Source organism: Salmo salar, chromosome 14 (assembly GCF_965601325.2).
Source record: "Salmo salar chromosome 14, fSalSal1, whole genome shotgun sequence".
Classification (NCBI taxonomy): Eukaryota; Metazoa; Chordata; class Actinopteri; order Salmoniformes; family Salmonidae; genus Salmo; species Salmo salar.
The window spans coordinates 12,838,101-12,855,939 of record NC_138304.1 but is presented as its reverse complement, the minus strand read 5'-3'; the positions used below and the strand labels follow the sequence as shown (position 1 = coordinate 12,855,939).

The window sequence follows — 17,839 nt, the reverse complement described above, 5'->3', positions numbered from 1 at the left end:
GTTTACTGTAAAATAGCATTGTATCTGGTCAAACACAATTGTTTTCTAAAAGTTTTCTTAGGTTTGGTAACAAGCTAATTTGTTGGCTATTTGAGCCAGTAAAAAGGGGCTTTTTAGGGGAATGACTTTTTCTTCCCTCCAGGCCTAAGGGCCCACACTTTCTATTAGGCTTATATTGAAGCTATGGCAAATAGGAGTGGCAATATTGTCCGTTATTATCCTCAGTAATTTTCCATCCAAGTTGTCAGACCCCAGTTGCTGGTCATTGTTGAAAGACAATTTTTTCACCTCTTCCACACTCTACGGAATTCAAAATTACAACACCTGTATTTCATAATTTGGTCAGATATACTTGAATGTGTAGTGTCAGCGTTTGTTGCTGGCATGTCATTCCTAAATTCTCTAATCTTGCCAATGAAAAAATAAATAAAGTAGATGGCAATATCAATGGGTTTTGTGATGAATGAGCCATCTGATTCATTGAATGATGGAGCGGAGTTTGCCTTTTTTCCCAAAATGTCATTTATGGTGCTCCAAAGCTTTTTACTGTCTTTCTTTGTAATTTATCTTTGTTTCATAGTGTAGTTTCTAATTATTTTTATTCAGTTTAGTCACATGAATTCTCAAAGTGCTCCAAGTGGCTTCTGACTGAAGATATAGAGCATGTCAAAATAATTCCACGGAGGGCCGAGTGTCAGCGGGTTTTCACTCCTCCCTTGTACTTGATTGATGAATTAAGGTCACTAATTAGTAAGGAAATAGTAGAAAGCAGATTATTCAGTTGACGTTCCTATCGGTCCTAGACTATGGCGACATATGAATGCAGCTGCCACTTCATTAAAGCCGTCAGATGCAGTTTATCAGATGCAGTTTATCATAGGTTAGGGAAGGGTTTGGCCGGCAGGGATGTCCTTCTCCCATTGCCCACTAGCGACTCCTGTGGCGGGCCGGGTGTATGGTGTTAACTCTGACACATTGCTGCGGCTGGCTTCCGGGTTAAGTGGGCATTGTGTCAAGAAGCAGTACGGAAGAGCGCTAAGCACTCGCAAAATCGTAGAAGAAGCCTGGTTCAGTCTGCTTTCCAACAGACACTGGGAGACACATTCCCCTTTCAGCAGGACAATAACCTAAAACCCAATGCCAAATATACACTGGAGTTGCTTGCCAAGACAACGTTGAATGTTCCTGAGTGGCCTAGTTACAGTTTTGACTTAAATCGTCTTGAAAATATATGGCAAGACTTGAAAATGGCTGTCTAGCAATGATCAACAACCAACTGGACAGAGCTTGAAGAATTCTTTAAAGAATAATGTGCAAATATTGTACAATTCAGGTGTGCAAAGCTCTTAGAGACTTACTTAGAAAGACTCACAGCTGTAATCGCTGCCAAAGGTGATTCTAAGATGTATTGACTCAGGGGTGTGAACATTTATGTAAATTAGATATTTCTGTATTTAATTTACAATAAATGTGATAGTTTGTTGGTGATGTGGACAATCCCAACCCGCTCCACTTCAGCCCCGTCCATGTAAATGGGGGCCTGTTTGACGTTCCTTTTCTTAGAGTCCACGATCAGCGCCTTTGTCTTGCTCACATTGAGGGAGAGGTTGTTGTCCTGGCATTACACTGCCAGGTCTCTGACCTCCTCTCAATAGGCTGTCTCATTGTTGTCGGTGATCAGGCCTAAAGCTGTTGTGTCATCAGCAAACTTAATGATGGTGTTGGAGTCGTGCTTGGCTAGGCAGTCGTGGGTGAACAGGGAGTACAGGAGGGGACTGAGCACGCACCCCTGAGGGGCCCCAGTGTTGAGGATCAGTGTGGCAGATGTGGTGTTGCCTACCCGTACCTACTGGGGGCGGCCCATCAGGAAGTCCAGGATCCATTTGCAGAGGGAGGTGTTTAGGGTCCTTAGCTTAGTGGGCACTATGGTGTTGAACGCTGAGCTGTAGTCAATGAACAGCATTCTCACATAGGTGTTCCTTTTGTCCAGGTGGGAAAGGGCAGTATGGAGTGCGATTAAGATTGCATCATCTGTGGATCTGTTGGGGCAGTATGCGAATTGGAGTGGGTCTAGGGTTTCTGGCATGATGGTGTTGATGTGATCCATGACCAGCCTTTCAAAGCACTTCATGGCTACCAACGTGAGTACGGCTAATTATTTAGGCAGGTACAGGGACTAAGGTGGTCTGTTTGAAACATGTAGGTATTACAGTCTCGGTCAGGGAGAGATTGAAAATGTCAGTGAAGACCCTTGCCAGTTGATCCGTGCATGCTCTGAGTACACATCCTGGTAATCCGTCTGGTCCCGCGGCTTTGGGGATGTTGACCTGTTTAAAGGTCTTGCTCACATCGGCTACGGAGAGCGTGATCACACAGTCGTCCAGAACAGATGGTGCGCTCATGCATGCTTCAGTGTTGCTTGCCTCAAAGCGAGCATAAAAGCCATTTAGCTCGTCTGGTAGGGTTTTCCTTTGTAGTCCGTAATATTTTTTAAAGCCCTGCCACACTCGACGAGCGTCAGAGGCGGTGTAGAAGGATTCAATTTTAGTCCTGTATTGACGCTTTGCCTGTTTGATGGTTCGTCGGAGGATATAGTGGGATATTTTTTAAGCGTCCGGATTAGTGTCCCGCTCCTTGAAAGCGGCAGCTCTAGCCTTTAGTTCGATGCGGATGTTGCCTGTAGTCCATGGCTTCTGGTTGGGAAATGTGGGGACGACGTCGTCGATGCACTTATTGATGAAGCCGGTGACTGAGGCGGTGTACTCCTCAATGCCATTGGATGAATCCCGTAACATATTCCAGTCCGTGCTAACAAAACAGACTATGCTAGCAAAACAGTCTTGTCATCTGACGACTTTCATATTGAGCGAGTCGTTGGTACTTCCTACTTTAGTTTTTGCTTGTAAGCAGGAATCAAGAGGATAGCATTATGGTCAGATTTGCCAAATGGAGGACAAGGGAGAGCTTTGCATGCGTCTCTGTGTATGGAGTAAAGGTGGTCTAGAGTTTTTTTCCTCTGATTGCACATGACATACAAGTAGAAATTAGGTAAAATGCCCTATGGACCAGGTGGACAAGTCATGGCCAATAGGAAATCAGAACACCAACAGTTCTTATTTCCTTCAGAATCAACAATGAAGGTGCCCGACTCCCCTGCTCCAGTGTCCCCAGTACGAATTCAATGATGGAAGAGAAGAGCCAATGGTTACTCTTAATGTTATTGGACATTGCCTACCATTTCTAATAGACACTGGAGCTCACTGTTCCTGTTTAGGCAAACCTGGACAAGTTGTTCAGGCTTCCTTGAGCAAATCATCAGTAACAGTAACAGGGCTATTGAGACAGCCCAGGAATGTGTACTGGAGAAAGACTTGTTTGATGAACCTCTGCTTGACTCTGACATGGTGCTGTTCGTTGATGGTTCTGCTTATATAGATCAAAGCACAGGGATGAATGTTGGTTTTGCTGTGGTAGGTACTGCAGGAGAAATAAAAATTGTACAGCCCTACCAGAACATTTATTAGCACAACAAGCATTATAATTAGCTCTGAAAACAGCTTGTGAATTGGGGGAAGGGAAGTGCCTTATTCTCTACTCAGAGTTTGTTTGTCATGGTGTGGGATTTGGAGAGCAAGAGGGTTTACTAATACCACAGGCACACCTATTAAAAACAACTGGCAATATAATCAAAGCGGTCAAACGGAAATGGTTCCAACCATTTTTCCACCATTCATTTTTCCCATAGGGGATTTTAGAAACAATTAAAATAATACATTTGTAGTTCTTTATGATAGCCACATTAGCAGTTAATTAGCATTTAATTTTGCAGGGGTAAATACAGGCGAATAATTTTTATAAAAGTCACCTTGTCCTAGAGAGAATTACACGGTTACCATGCCAGGGTAAGCCAACAAGAAACACAGGCCTTTTTTAATAGTTTTTAAAATCCCCTGTGGGGAAAATGAATGGTGAAAAAACGATTGGAGCCATTTCCCTGTTCGACCGCTAGTTCTTATGGGTATTATGACTCCTACTGTGGTACTCTATTTGGGATATTATGGGCGGTAGACTTGTGGGCATTCCTAACATTTTCCATGACTTCCACTCTTTTTTTTGTAGTTTCCGTAGTGTAGTGGTTATCACGTCCGCCTCACACGCGAAAGGTCCCCGGTTCGAAACCGGGCGGAATTGTTTTTTTAACAAAACAGATAGTGATGACAGAAACAGGGTCATAACTGAAAAAAACGAAACAAATACATAGGCCTGCAGAATACATGAATAGACCAGTCTTAGACATGTCTTTCATTAACCAGAGGCAGATAGTGATAACTGAAAAAAAACGAAACAAATACATAGGCCTACAGAATACATGAATAGACCAGTCTTAGAGGCAGTCTTAGACATGTCTTTCATTAACCAGAGGCAGATAGTGATAACTGAAAAAAAACGAAACAAATACATAGGCCTACAGAATACATGAATAGACCAGTCTTAGACATGTCTTTCAATAACCAGAGGCAATGCAATGTTATAAAACAGGTTGTTTGGATCCTGGATGCTAATTGGTTAATAGCAGGGAGTTGAAGCACCACCATCCCAGCATTCTGCGGGTAGTGCCTGTTAGCGGTTCCATTAGATTTATAAATGCGCATCCACTGTCCCACGGCCCAGCCAGTCAATTTATAAACTTCATCTCCCCTGGAAAAATGTGTCTAGACCAATGGTATTCAAACCTTTTCAGCAGGGACACCATTTTTTCCTCCAGAATTTCTGGGGTCCCCATTTTTTTGCAATAATTTCTTGTGATCACACCCCAAATACAACTTTAAAATCGGTACGTTACATTTTTTTATACATCAACAAATAACCTTCAATTACCCAATCAAATACTTTTTTTCTAATTAACTTTCTCAAAAACGTTTCTATATTGTCTCGTACAATAATCTGTACTCATAATTTTTTGTTCCTAAATAATGAATATATATATCCCCACTGCAGTCCCCCCGACCCCGACTTTAAATATCACTGGTCTAGACAATATTTCCCAATGCCCCTAGGCTAGCATATGGTTTGAAACAGTTGAGGTTTGTCTAAACCTTGCTGTCTGCCTCTCCAACCTGTGGATCAATGTTGCCGTTTTTTTGATGACCTCCACCGTGCGATGTGTATGAATGTGACCAGAATGACAGCTTCTCTGAGCCAGGCAAATTCATTTATCAGGGTCATTATAATGGATATATCCAAAGAAATGGCAATATAATCCTAGGTAAAACAAACAAAAGTGCAGACAGTTTTCTGTCATTTCAGCTGCTTGATGTGATTGTGTGATAGATTTAGTTGGCTGGCTAGCAAAGGAAAAGTAGCTAGCCTGCATAGCTACAGTGCATTCGGAAAGTATTCAGACCCCTTACTTTTTTCCACATTTTGTTACGTTACAGCCTTATTCTGAAAACGGATTAAGTCAAATAAAATCTATCTACACACAATACCCCATAATGACAAAGCGATAACATATCATTTTTAATTCATAAAAAAAAGATTTAAAAAATACCTTATTTACATACGTTTTCAGACCCTTTGCTATGAGGCTGGAAATTGAGCTCAGGTCCATCCTGTTTCCATTGATCATCCTTGAGATGTTTCTATAACTTGATTGGAGACCACCTGTGGTAAATTCAATGGATTGGTCATGATTTGAAAAGGCACACACCTGTCTGTCTATATAAGGTTCCACAGTTGACAGTGCATGTCAGAGCATAAACTAAGCCATGAGGTGGAAGGAATTGTCCCTAGAGCTCCGAGAGAGGATTGTGTCGAGGCACAGACGTGGGGAAGGGTACCGATACATTTCTGCAGCATTGAAGGTAGCCAAGAACACAGTGGCTTCCATCATTCTTAAAAGGAAAAAGTTTGGAACCACCAAGACTCTTCCAAGAGTCGGCTGCTCAGCCAAACCATCCCTACGGTGAATCAGCCCTTATTCAGGAGTTATTCACACGATAATTCCCGGGATCTCAAGCCTTATTGCTTAGTTAATGGACTAAGTCATTTCTGACTTCATTTGGTTCTGAGAGCGATAAATACCCCACCCACCCACCCACCCAGCCAAAGTCACACCCTTAGTATCCTACTCATGCAGTTTCCGTAGTGTAGTGGTTATCACGTTCGCCTAACACGTGAAAGGTCCCCCATTCGAGACCGGGCGGAAACACATTTTAACAAATTAGACAGTAAGCCTATTCACTTAGGGCTCGATCCCAATTTAGGAATTCATGCTTTTCCTACGCACAACTCAGTATTTGCTATTCAGACTTACCCTTTTAAGTCGCGTAACGCACTCTGCTGGGGTGGCTCGCTTGGGCGCTCTGAATAAATTCCTGCTACGTGTGGTCTGAGTTCCATAATGATTCAAATAGGCTACATGTCCCAAATTATTGCAATACTTTAGCTTAATATGATTCACTAATGCTAGCAACCCTCAGGAACAATTCACAAGGATGTGACAGATTAAAGAAAGGTCAACGGAATGAAAGTATGCCAAAAAAAATGTATGTGGCTGTTACTGACAGTGGCTCCCGATAGTGGCTAATATTTAACATGATACAAATTGTCAAATAAAACTAGGGAAAGATCCACAGTGGAGGTGTCATAATACCCATAAAACCTAGCGGTCAAACAGGGAAATGGTTCCAACCATTTTTCCACCATTCATTTTTCCCATATGGGATTTTAGAAACACTTAAAATAATACATTTGTAGTTCTTTATGATAGCCACATTAGCAGTTAATTAGCATTCCATTTTGGGGGGGGTAAATACAGGCGAATATTTTTTATAAAAGTCACCTTGTCCTAGAGAGAATTACACGGTTACCATGCCAGGGTAAGCCAACAAGAAACACAGGCCTTTTTTAATTGTTTTTAAAATCCCCTGTGGGGAATATGAACGGTGGAAAAACGATTGGAACCATTTCCCTGTTCGACTGCTAGTTCTTATGGGTATTATGACTCCTACTGTGGTACTCTATTTGGGATATTATGGGCGGTAGACTTGTGGGCATTCCTAACATTTTCATTTACATTACATTACATTACATTTAAGTCATTTAGCAGACGCTCTTATCCAGAGCGACTTACAAATTGGTGCATTCACCTTATGATATCCAGTGGAACAACCACTTTACAATAGTGCATCTAAATCTTTTAAGGGGGGGGGTTAGAAGGATTACTTTATCCTATCCTAGGTATTCCTTAAAGAGGTGGGGTTTCAGGTGTCTCCGGAAGGTGGTGATTGACTCCGCTGTCCTGGCGTCGTGAGGGAGCTTGTTCCACCATTGGGGTGCCTGAGCAGCGAACAGTTTTGACTGGGCTGAGCGGGAACTGTGCTTCCTCAGAGGTAGGGGGGCCAGCAGGCCAGAGGTGGATGAACGCAGTGCCCTTGTTTGGGTGTAGGGCCTGATCAGAGCCTGAAGGTATGGAGGTGCCGTTCCCTTCACAGCTCCGTAGGCAATCACCATGGTCTTGTAGCGGATGCGAGCTTCAACTGGAAGCCAGTGGAGAGAGCGGAGGAGCGGGGTGACGTGAGAGAAATTGGGAAGGTTGAACACCAGACGGGCTGCGGCGTTCTGGATGAGTTGTAGGGGTTTAATGGCACAGGCAGGGAGCCCAGCCAACAGCGAGTTGCAGTAATCCAGACGGGAGATGACAAGTGCCTGGATTAGGACCTGCGATGCTTCCTGTGTGAGGCAGGGTCGTACTCTGCGAATGTTGTAGAGCATGAACCTACAGGATCGGGTCACCGCCTTGATGTTAGTGGAGAACGACAGGGTGTTGTCCAGGATCACGCCAAGGTTCTTAGCACTTTGGGAGGAGGACACAAGGGAGTTGTCAACCGTGATGGCGAGATCATGGAACGGGCAGTCCTTCCCCGGGAGGAAGAGCCAGCTCCGTCTTGCCGAGGTTCAGCTTGAGCTGGTGATCCGTCATCCACACTGATATGTCTGACAGACATGCAGAGATGCGATTCGCCGCCTGGTTATCAGAAGGGGGAAAGGAGAAGATTAATTGTGTGTTGTTTGCATAGCAATGATAGGAGAGACCATGTGAGGATATGACAGAGCCAAGTGACTTGGTGTATAGCGAGAATAGGAGAGGGCCTAGAACAGAGCCCTGGGGGACACCAGTGGTGAGAGCGCATGGTGCGGAGACAGATTCTCGCCACGCCACCTGGTAGGAGCGACCTGTCAGGTAGGACGCAATCCAAGCGTGGGCCGCGCCGGAGATGCCCAACTCGGAGAGGGTGGAGAGGAGGATCTGATGGTTCACAGTATCAAAGGCAGCAGATAGGTCTAGAACGATGAGAGCAGAGGAGAGAGAGTTAGCTTTAGCAGTGCGGAGAGCCTCCGTGACACAGAGAAGAGCAGTCTCAGTTGAATGCCCAGTCTTGAAACCTGACTAATTAGGATCAAGAAGGTCATTCTGAGAGAGATAGCAGGAGAGCTGGCCAAGGACGGCACGTTCAAGAGTTTTGGAGAGAAAAGAAAGAAGGGATACTGGTCTGTAGTTGTTGACATCGGAGGGATCGAGTGTAGGTTTTTTCAGAAGGGGTGCAACTCTCGCTCTCTTGAAGACGGAAGGGACATAGCCAGCGGTCAAGGATGAGTTGATGAGCGAGGTGAGGAAGGGGAGAAGGTCTCCGGAAATGGTCTGGAGAAGAGAGGAGGGGATAGGGTCAAGTGGGCAGGTTGTTGGGCGGCCGGCCGTCACAAGACGCGAGATTTCATCTGGAGAGAGAGGGGAGAAAGAGGTCAAAGCACAGCGTAGGGCAGTGTGAGCAGGACCAGCGGTGTCGTTTGACTTAGCAAACGAGGATCGGATATCGTCAACCTTCTTTTCAAAATGGTTGACGAAGTCATCCGCAGAGAGGGAGGAGGGGGGGGGGAGGGGGAGGAGGATTTAGGAGGGAGGAGAAGGTAGCAAAGAGCTTCCTAGGGTTAGAGGCAGATGCTTGGAATTTAGAGTGGTAGAAAGTGGCTATAGCAGCAGAGACAGAAGAGGAGAATGTAGAGAGGAGGGAGTGAAAGAATGCCAGGTCCGCAGGGAGGCGAGTTTTCCTCCATTTCCGCTCGGCTGCCCGGAGCCCTGTTCTGTGAGCTCGTAGTGAGTCGTCGAGCCACGGAGCAGGAGGGGAGGACCGAGCCGGCCTGGAGGATAGGGGACAGAGAAAATCAAAGGATGCAGAAAGGGAGGAGAGGAGGGTTGAGGAGGCAGAATCAGGAGATAGGTTGGAGAAGGTTTGAGCAGAGGGAAGAGATGATAGGATGGAAGAGGAGAGAGTAGCGGGAGAGAGAGAGCGAAGGTTGGGACGGCGCAATACCATCCGAGTAGGGGCAGAGTGAGAAGTGTTGGATGAGAGCAAGAGGGAAAAGGATACAAGGTAGTGGTCGGAGATTTGGAGGGGAGTTGCAATGAGATTAGTGGAAGAACAGCATCTAGTAAAGATGAGGTCAAGCGTATTGCCTGCCTTGTGAGTAGGGGGGGAAGGTGAGAGGGTGAGGTCAAAAGAGGAGAGGAGTGGAAAGAAGGAGGCAGAGAGGAATGAGTCAAAGGTAGACGTGGGGAGGTTAAAGTCACCCAGAACTGTGAGAGCTGAGCCATCCTCAGGAAAGGAACTTATCAAGGCGTCAAGCTCATTGATGAACTCTCCAAGGGAACCTGGAGGGCGATAAATGATAAGGATGTTAAGCTTGAAAGGGCTGGTAACTGTGACAGCATGGAATTCAAATGAGGAGATAGAGAGATGGGTCAGGGGAGAAAGAGAGAATGTCCACTTGGGAGAGATGAGGATTCCAGTGCCACCACCCCGCTGGCTCGATGCTCTAGGGGTATGCGAGAACACGTGGGCAGACGAAGAGAGAGCAGTAGGAGTAGCAGTGTTATCTGTGGTAATCCATGTTTCCGTCAGCGCCAGGAAGTCTAGGGACTGGAGGGTAGCATAGGCTGAGATGAACTCAGCCTTGTTGGCTGCAGACCGGCAGTTCCAGAGGCTGCCGGAGACCTGGAACTCCACGTGGGTCGTGCGCGCTGGGACCACCAGGTTAGAGTGGCAGCGGCCACGCGGTGTGAAGCGTTTGTATGGCCTGTGCAGAGAGGAGAGAACAGGGATAGACAGACACATAGTTGACAAGCTACAGAAGTGTTGTTTCTTGTATTATTGTCTCTTGTGTCTTTAGAGAACTGTTTCACTTTGATATCCTTTTTCTTCTGTCCTGATTTTCTCTTTCTTTTCTTCTGTTAAGTAGATATTCTTTGTTGTTCTTCGTTAGCTAGCTAGCTTCTTCCAAAAAATGTTTCTTCCAATTTTCCATGACTTCCACTCTTTTTCTTGCAGTTTCCGTAGTGTAGTGGTTATCACGTTCGCCTCACATGCGAAAGGTCCCCGGTTCGAAACCGGGCGGAAACAAATTTTAACAAAACAGATAGTGATGACAGAAACAGGGTCATAACTGAAAAAAACGAAACAAATACATAGGCCTGCAGAATACATGAATAGACCAGTCTTAGACATGTCTTTCATTAACCAGAGGCAGATAGTGATAACTGAAAAAAAACGAAACAAATACATAGGCCTGCAGAATACATGAATAGACCAGTCTTAGACATGTCTTTCAATAACCAGAGGCAATGCAATGTTATAAAACAGGTTGTTTGGATCCTGGATGCTAATTGGTTAATAGCAGGGAGTTGAAGCACCACCATCCCAGCATTCTGCGGGTAGTGCCTGTTAGCGGTTCCATTAGATTTATAAATGCGCATCCACTGTCCCACGGCCCAGCCAGTCAATTTATAAACTTCATCTCCCCTGGAAAAATGTGTCTAGACCAATGGTATTCAAACCTTTTCAGCAGGGACACCATTTTTTCCTCCAGAATTTCTGGGGTCCCCATTTTTTTGCAATCATTTCTTGTGATCCCACCCCAAATACAACTTTAAAATCGGTATGTTACATTTTTTTTTACATCAACAAATAACCTTCAATTACCCAATCAAATACTTTTTTTCTAATTAACTTTCTCAAAAACGTTTCTATATTGTCTCGTACAATAATCTGTACTCGTAATTTTTGGTTCCTAAATAATAAATATATATATCCCCACTGCAGTCCCCCCGACCCCGACTTTAAATATCACTGGTCTAGACAATATTTCCCAATGCCCCTAGGCTAGCATATGGTTTGAAACAGTTGAGGTTTGTCTAAACCTTGCTGTCTGCCTCTCCAACCTGTGGATCAATGTTGCTGTTTTTTTGATGACATCCACCGTGCGATGTGTATGAATGTGACCAGAATGACAGCTTCTCTGAGCCAGGCAAATTAATTTATCAGGGTCATTATAATGGATATATCCAAAGAAATGGCAATATAATCCTAGGTAAAACAAACAAAAGTGCAGACAGTTTTCTGTCATTTCAGCTGCTTGATGTAATTGTGTGATAGATTTAGTTGGCTGGCTAGCAAAGGAAAAGTAGCTAGCCTGCATAGCTACAGTGCATTCGGAAAGTATTCAGACCCCTTACTTTTTTCCACATTTTGTTACGTTACAGCCTTATTCTGAAAACGGATTAAGTCAAATAAAATCTATCTACACACAATACCCCATAATGACAAAGCGATAACATATCATTTTTAATTCATAAAAAAAGATTTAAAAAATACCTTATTTACATACGTTTTCAGACCCTTTGCTATGAGGCTGGAAATTGAGCTCAGGTCCATCCTGTTTCCATTGATCATCCTTGAGATGTTTCTACAACTTGATTGGAGTCCACCTGTGGTAAATTCAATGGATTGGTCATGATTTGAAAAGGCACACACCTGTCTGTCTATATAAGGTTCCACAGTTGACAGTGCATGTCAGAGCATAAACTAAGCCATGAGGTGGAAGGAATTGTCCCTAGAGCTCCGAGAGAGGATTGTGTCGAGGCACAGACGTGGGGAAGGGTACCGATACATTTCTGCAGCATTGAAGGTACCCAAGAACACAGTGGCTTCCATCATTCTTAAAAGGAAGAAGTTTGGAACCACCAAGACTCTTCCAAGAGCCGGCTGCTCAGCCAAACCATCCCTACGGTGAATCAGCCCTTATTCAGGAGTTATTCACACGATAATTCCCGGGATCTCAAGGCTGATTGCTTAGTTAATGGACAAAGTCATTTCTGACTTCATTTGGTTCTGAGAGCGAGAAATGCCCCACCCACCCACCCAGCCAAAGTCACACCCTTAGTATCCTACTCATGCAGTTTCCGTAGTGTAGTGGTTATCACGTTCGCCTAACACGCAAAAGGCTCCCCGGTTCGAGACTGGGCGGAAACACATTTTAACAAATTAGACAGTAAACCTATTCACTTAGGGCTCGATCCCAATTTAGGAATTCATGCTTTTCCTACGCACAACTCAGTATTTGCTATTCAGACTTACCCTTTTAAGTCGCGTAACGCACTCTGCTGGGGTGGCTAGCTTGGGCGCTCTGAATAAATTCCTGCTACGTGTGGTCTGAGTTCCATAATGATTCAAATAGGCTACATGTCCCAAATTATTGCAATACTTTAGCTTAATATGATTCACTAATGCTAGCAACCCTCAGGAACAATTCACAAGGATGTGACAGATTAAAGAAAGGTCAACGGAATGAAAGTATGCCAAAATAAATGTATGTGGCTGTTACTGACAGTGGCTCCCGATAGTGGCTAATATTTAACATGATACAAATTGTCAAATAAAACTGGGGAAAGCCCCACAGTGGAGGTGTCATAATACCCATAAAACCTAGCGGTCAAACAGGGAAATGGTTCCAACCATTTTTCCACCATTCATTTTTCCCATATGGGATTTTAGAAACACTTAAAATAATACATTTGTAGTTCTTTATGATAGCCACATTAGCAGTTAATTAGCATTTTTTATAAAAGTCACCTTGTCCTAGAGAGAATTACACGGTTACCATGCCAGGGTAAGCCAACAAGAAACACAGGCCTTTTTGAATAGTTTTTAAAATCCCCTGTGGGGAATATGAATGTTGGAAAAACGATTGGAACCATTTCCCTGTTCGACCGCTAGTTCTTATGGGTATTATGACTCCTACTGTGGTACTCTATTTGGGATATTATGGGCGGTAGACTTGTGGGCATTCCTAACATTTTCCATGACTTCCACTCTCTTTCTCGCAGTTTCCGTAGTGTAGTGGTTATCACGTTCGCCTCACACGCGAAAGGTCCCCGGTTCGAAACCGGGCGGAAACAAATTTTAACAAAACAGATAGTGATGACAGAAACAGGGTCATAACTGAAAAAAACGAAACAAATACATAGGCCTGCAGAATACATGAATAGACCAGTCTTAGACATGTCTTTCATTAACCAGAGGCAGATAGTGATAACTGAAAAAAAAAAGAAACAAATACATAGGCCTGCAGAATACATGAATAGACCAGTCTTAGACATGTCTTTCAATAACCAGAGGCAATGCAATGTTATAAAACAGGTTGTTTGGATCCTGGATGCTAATTGGTTAATAGCAGGGAGTTGAAGCACCACCATCCCAGCATTCTGCGGGTAGTGCCTGTTAGCGGTTCCATTAGATTTATAAATGCGCATCCACTGTCCCACGGCCCAGCCAGTCAATTTATAAACTTCATCTCCCCTGGAAAAATGTGTCTAGACCAATGGTATTCAAACCTTTTCAGCAGGGACACCATTTTTTCCTCCAGAATTTCTGGGGTCCCCATTTTTTTGCAATCATTTCTTGTGATCCCACCCCAAATACAACTTTAAAATCGGTATGTTACATTTTTTTTTACATCAACAAATAACCTTCAATTACCCAATCAAATACTTTTTTTCTAATTAACTTTCTCAAAAACGTTTCTATATTGTCTCGTACAATAATCTGTACTCGTAATTTTTTGTTCCTAAATAATAAATATATATATCCCCACTGCAGTCCCCCCGACCCCGACTTTAAATATCACTGGTCTAGACAATATTTCCCAATGCCCCTAGGCTAGCATATGGTTTGAAACAGTTGAGGTTTGTCTAAACCTTGCTGTCTGCCTCTCCAACCTGTGGATCAATGTTGCTGTTTTTTTGATGACATCCACCGTGCGATGTGTATGAATGTGACCAGAATGACAGCTTCTCTGAGCCAGGCAAATTAATTTATCAGGGTCATTATAATGGATATATCCAAAGAAATGGCAATATAATCCTAGGTAAAACAAACAAAAGTGCAGACAGTTTTCTGTCATTTCAGCTGCTTGATGTAATTGTGTGATAGATTTAGTTGGCTGGCTAGCAAAGGAAAAGTAGCTAGCCTGCATAGCTACAGTGCATTCGGAAAGTATTCAGACCCCTTACTTTTTTCCACATTTTGTTACGTTACAGCCTTATTCTGAAAACGGATTAAGTCAAATAAAATCTATCTACACACAATACCCCATAATGACAAAGCGATAACATATCATTTTTAATTCATAAAAAAAGATTTAAAAAATACCTTATTTACATACGTTTTCAGACCCTTTGCTATGAGGCTGGAAATTGAGCTCAGGTCCATCCTGTTTCCATTGATCATCCTTGAGATGTTTCTACAACTTGATTGGAGTCCACCTGTGGTAAATTCAATGGATTGGTCATGATTTGAAAAGGCACACACCTGTCTGTCTATATAAGGTTCCACAGTTGACAGTGCATGTCAGAGCATAAACTAAGCCATGAGGTGGAAGGAATTGTCCCTAGAGCTCCGAGAGAGGATTGTGTCGAGGCACAGACGTGGGGAAGGGTACCGATACATTTCTGCAGCATTGAAGGTACCCAAGAACACAGTGGCTTCCATCATTCTTAAAAGGAAGAAGTTTGGAACCACCAAGACTCTTCCAAGAGCCGGCTGCTCAGCCAAACCATCCCTACGGTGAATCAGCCCTTATTCAGGAGTTATTCACACGATAATTCCCGGGATCTCAAGGCTGATTGCTTAGTTAATGGACAAAGTCATTTCTGACTTCATTTGGTTCTGAGAGCGAGAAATGCCCCACCCACCCACCCACCCAGCCAAAGTCACACCCTTAGTATCCTACTCACGCAGTTTCCGTAGTGTAGTGGTTATCACGTTCGCCTAACACGCAAAAGGCTCCCCGGTTCGAGACTGGGCGGAAACACATTTTAACAAATTAGACAGTAAACCTATTCACTTAGGGCTCGATCCCAATTTAGGAATTCATGCTTTTCCTACGCACAACTCAGTATTTGCTATTCAGACTTACCCTTTTAAGTCGCGTAACGCACTCTGCTGGGGTGGCTAGCTTGGGCGCTCTGAATAAATTCCTGCTACGTGTGGTCTGAGTTCCATAATGATTCAAATAGGCTACATGTCCCAAATTATTGCAATACTTTAGCTTAATATGATTCACTAATGCTAGCAACCCTCAGGAACAATTCACAAGGATGTGACAGATTAAAGAAAGGTCAACGGAATGAAAGTATGCCAAAATAAATGTATGTGGCTGTTACTGACAGTGGCTCCCGATAGTGGCTAATATTTAACATGATACAAATTGTCAAATAAAACTGGGGAAAGCCCCACAGTGGAGGTGTCATAATACCCATAAAACCTAGCGGTCAAACAGGGAAATGGTTCCAACCATTTTTCCACCATTCATTTTTCCCATATGGGATTTTAGAAACACTTAAAATAATACATTTGTAGTTCTTTATGATAGCCACATTAGCAGTTAATTAGCATTTTTTATAAAAGTCACCTTGTCCTAGAGAGAATTACACGGTTACCATGCCAGGGTAAGCCAACAAGAAACACAGGCCTTTTTGAATAGTTTTTAAAATCCCCTGTGGGGAATATGAATGTTGGAAAAACGATTGGAACCATTTCCCTGTTCGACCGCTAGTTCTTATGGGTATTATGACTCCTACTGTGGTACTCTATTTGGGATATTATGGGCGGTAGACTTGTGGGCATTCCTAACATTTTCCATGACTTCCACTCTCTTTCTCGCAGTTTCCGTAGTGTAGTGGTTATCACGTTCGCCTCACACGCGAAAGGTCCCCGGTTCGAAACCGGGCGGAAACAAATTTTAACAAAACAGATAGTGATGACAGAAACAGGGTCATAACTGAAAAAAACGAAACAAATACATAGGCCTGCAGAATACATGAATAGACCAGTCTTAGACATGTCTTTCATTAACCAGAGGCAGATAGTGATAACTGAAAAAAAAACGAAACAAATACATAGGCCTGCAGAATACATGAATAGACCAGTCTTAGACATGTCTTTCAATAACCAGAGGCAATGCAATGTTATAAAACAGGTTGTTTGGATCCTGGATGCTAATTGGTTAATAGCAGGGAGTTGAAGCACCACCATCCCAGCATTCTGCGGGTAGTGCCTGTTAGCGGTTCCATTAGATTTATAAATGCGCATCCACTGTCCCACGGCCCAGCCAGTCAATTTATAAACTTCATCTCCCCTGGAAAAATGTGTCTAGACCAATGGTATTCAAACCTTTTCAGCAGGGACACCATTTTTTCCTCCAGAATTTCTGGGGTCCCCATTTTTTTGCAATCATTTCTTGTGATCCCACCCCAAATACAACTTTAAAATCGGTATGTTACATTTTTTTTTACATCAACAAATAACCTTCAATTACCCAATCAAATACTTTTTTTCTAATTAACTTTCTCAAAAACGTTTCTATATTGTCTCGTACAATAATCTGTACTCGTAATTTTTTGTTCCTAAATAATAAATATATATATCCCCACTGCAGTCCCCCCGACCCCGACTTTAAATATCACTGGTCTAGACAATATTTCCCAATGCCCCTAGGCTAGCATATGGTTTGAAACAGTTGAGGTTTGTCTAAACCTTGCTGTCTGCCTCTCCAACCTGTGGATCAATGTTGCTGTTTTTTTGATGACATCCACCGTGCGATGTGTATGAATGTGACCAGAATGACAGCTTCTCTGAGCCAGGCAAATTAATTTATCAGGGTCATTATAATGGATATATCCAAAGAAATGGCAATATAATCCTAGGTAAAACAAACAAAAGTGCAGACAGTTTTCTGTCATTTCAGCTGCTTGATGTAATTGTGTGATAGATTTAGTTGGCTGGCTAGCAAAGGAAAAGTAGCTAGCCTGCATAGCTACAGTGCATTCGGAAAGTATTCAGACCCCTTACTTTTTTCCACATTTTGTTACGTTACAGCCTTATTCTGAAAACGGATTAAGTCAAATAAAATCTATCTACACACAATACCCCATAATGACAAAGCGATAACATATCATTTTTAATTCATAAAAAAAGATTTAAAAAATACCTTATTTACATACGTTTTCAGACCCTTTGCTATGAGGCTGGAAATTGAGCTCAGGTCCATCCTGTTTCCATTGATCATCCTTGAGATGTTTCTACAACTTGATTGGAGTCCACCTGTGGTAAATTCAATGGATTGGTCATGATTTGAAAAGGCACACACCTGTCTGTCTATATAAGGTTCCACAGTTGACAGTGCATGTCAGAGCATAAACTAAGCCATGAGGTGGAAGGAATTGTCCCTAGAGCTCCGAGAGAGGATTGTGTCGAGGCACAGACGTGGGGAAGGGTACCGATACATTTCTGCAGCATTGAAGGTACCCAAGAACACAGTGGCTTCCATCATTCTTAAAAGGAAGAAGTTTGGAACCACCAAGACTCTTCCAAGAGCCGGCTGCTCAGCCAAACCATCCCTACGGTGAATCAGCCCTTATTCAGGAGTTATTCACACGATAATT

At 43.2% G+C, this 17,839-nt stretch overlaps 3 non-coding genes across 3 annotated transcripts; all 3 read left to right on the top strand.

Moving 5' to 3' along the window:
* Positions 1-10,387: 10,387 nt before the first annotated feature.
* Positions 10,388-10,460, top strand: trnav-cac (transfer RNA valine (anticodon CAC)). The gene has a single exon. It is a non-coding gene; the product is annotated as a tRNA-Val (tRNA).
* A 2,761-nt stretch (positions 10,461-13,221) lies between these two features.
* On the top strand, positions 13,222-13,294 carry trnav-cac (transfer RNA valine (anticodon CAC)). The gene has a single exon. It is a non-coding gene; the product is annotated as a tRNA-Val (tRNA).
* Positions 13,295-16,060: 2,766 nt separating this feature from the next.
* Positions 16,061-16,133, top strand: trnav-cac (transfer RNA valine (anticodon CAC)). Its single transcript has one exon. It is a non-coding gene; the product is annotated as a tRNA-Val (tRNA).
* The last annotated feature ends 1,706 nt before the right edge of the window (positions 16,134-17,839 follow it).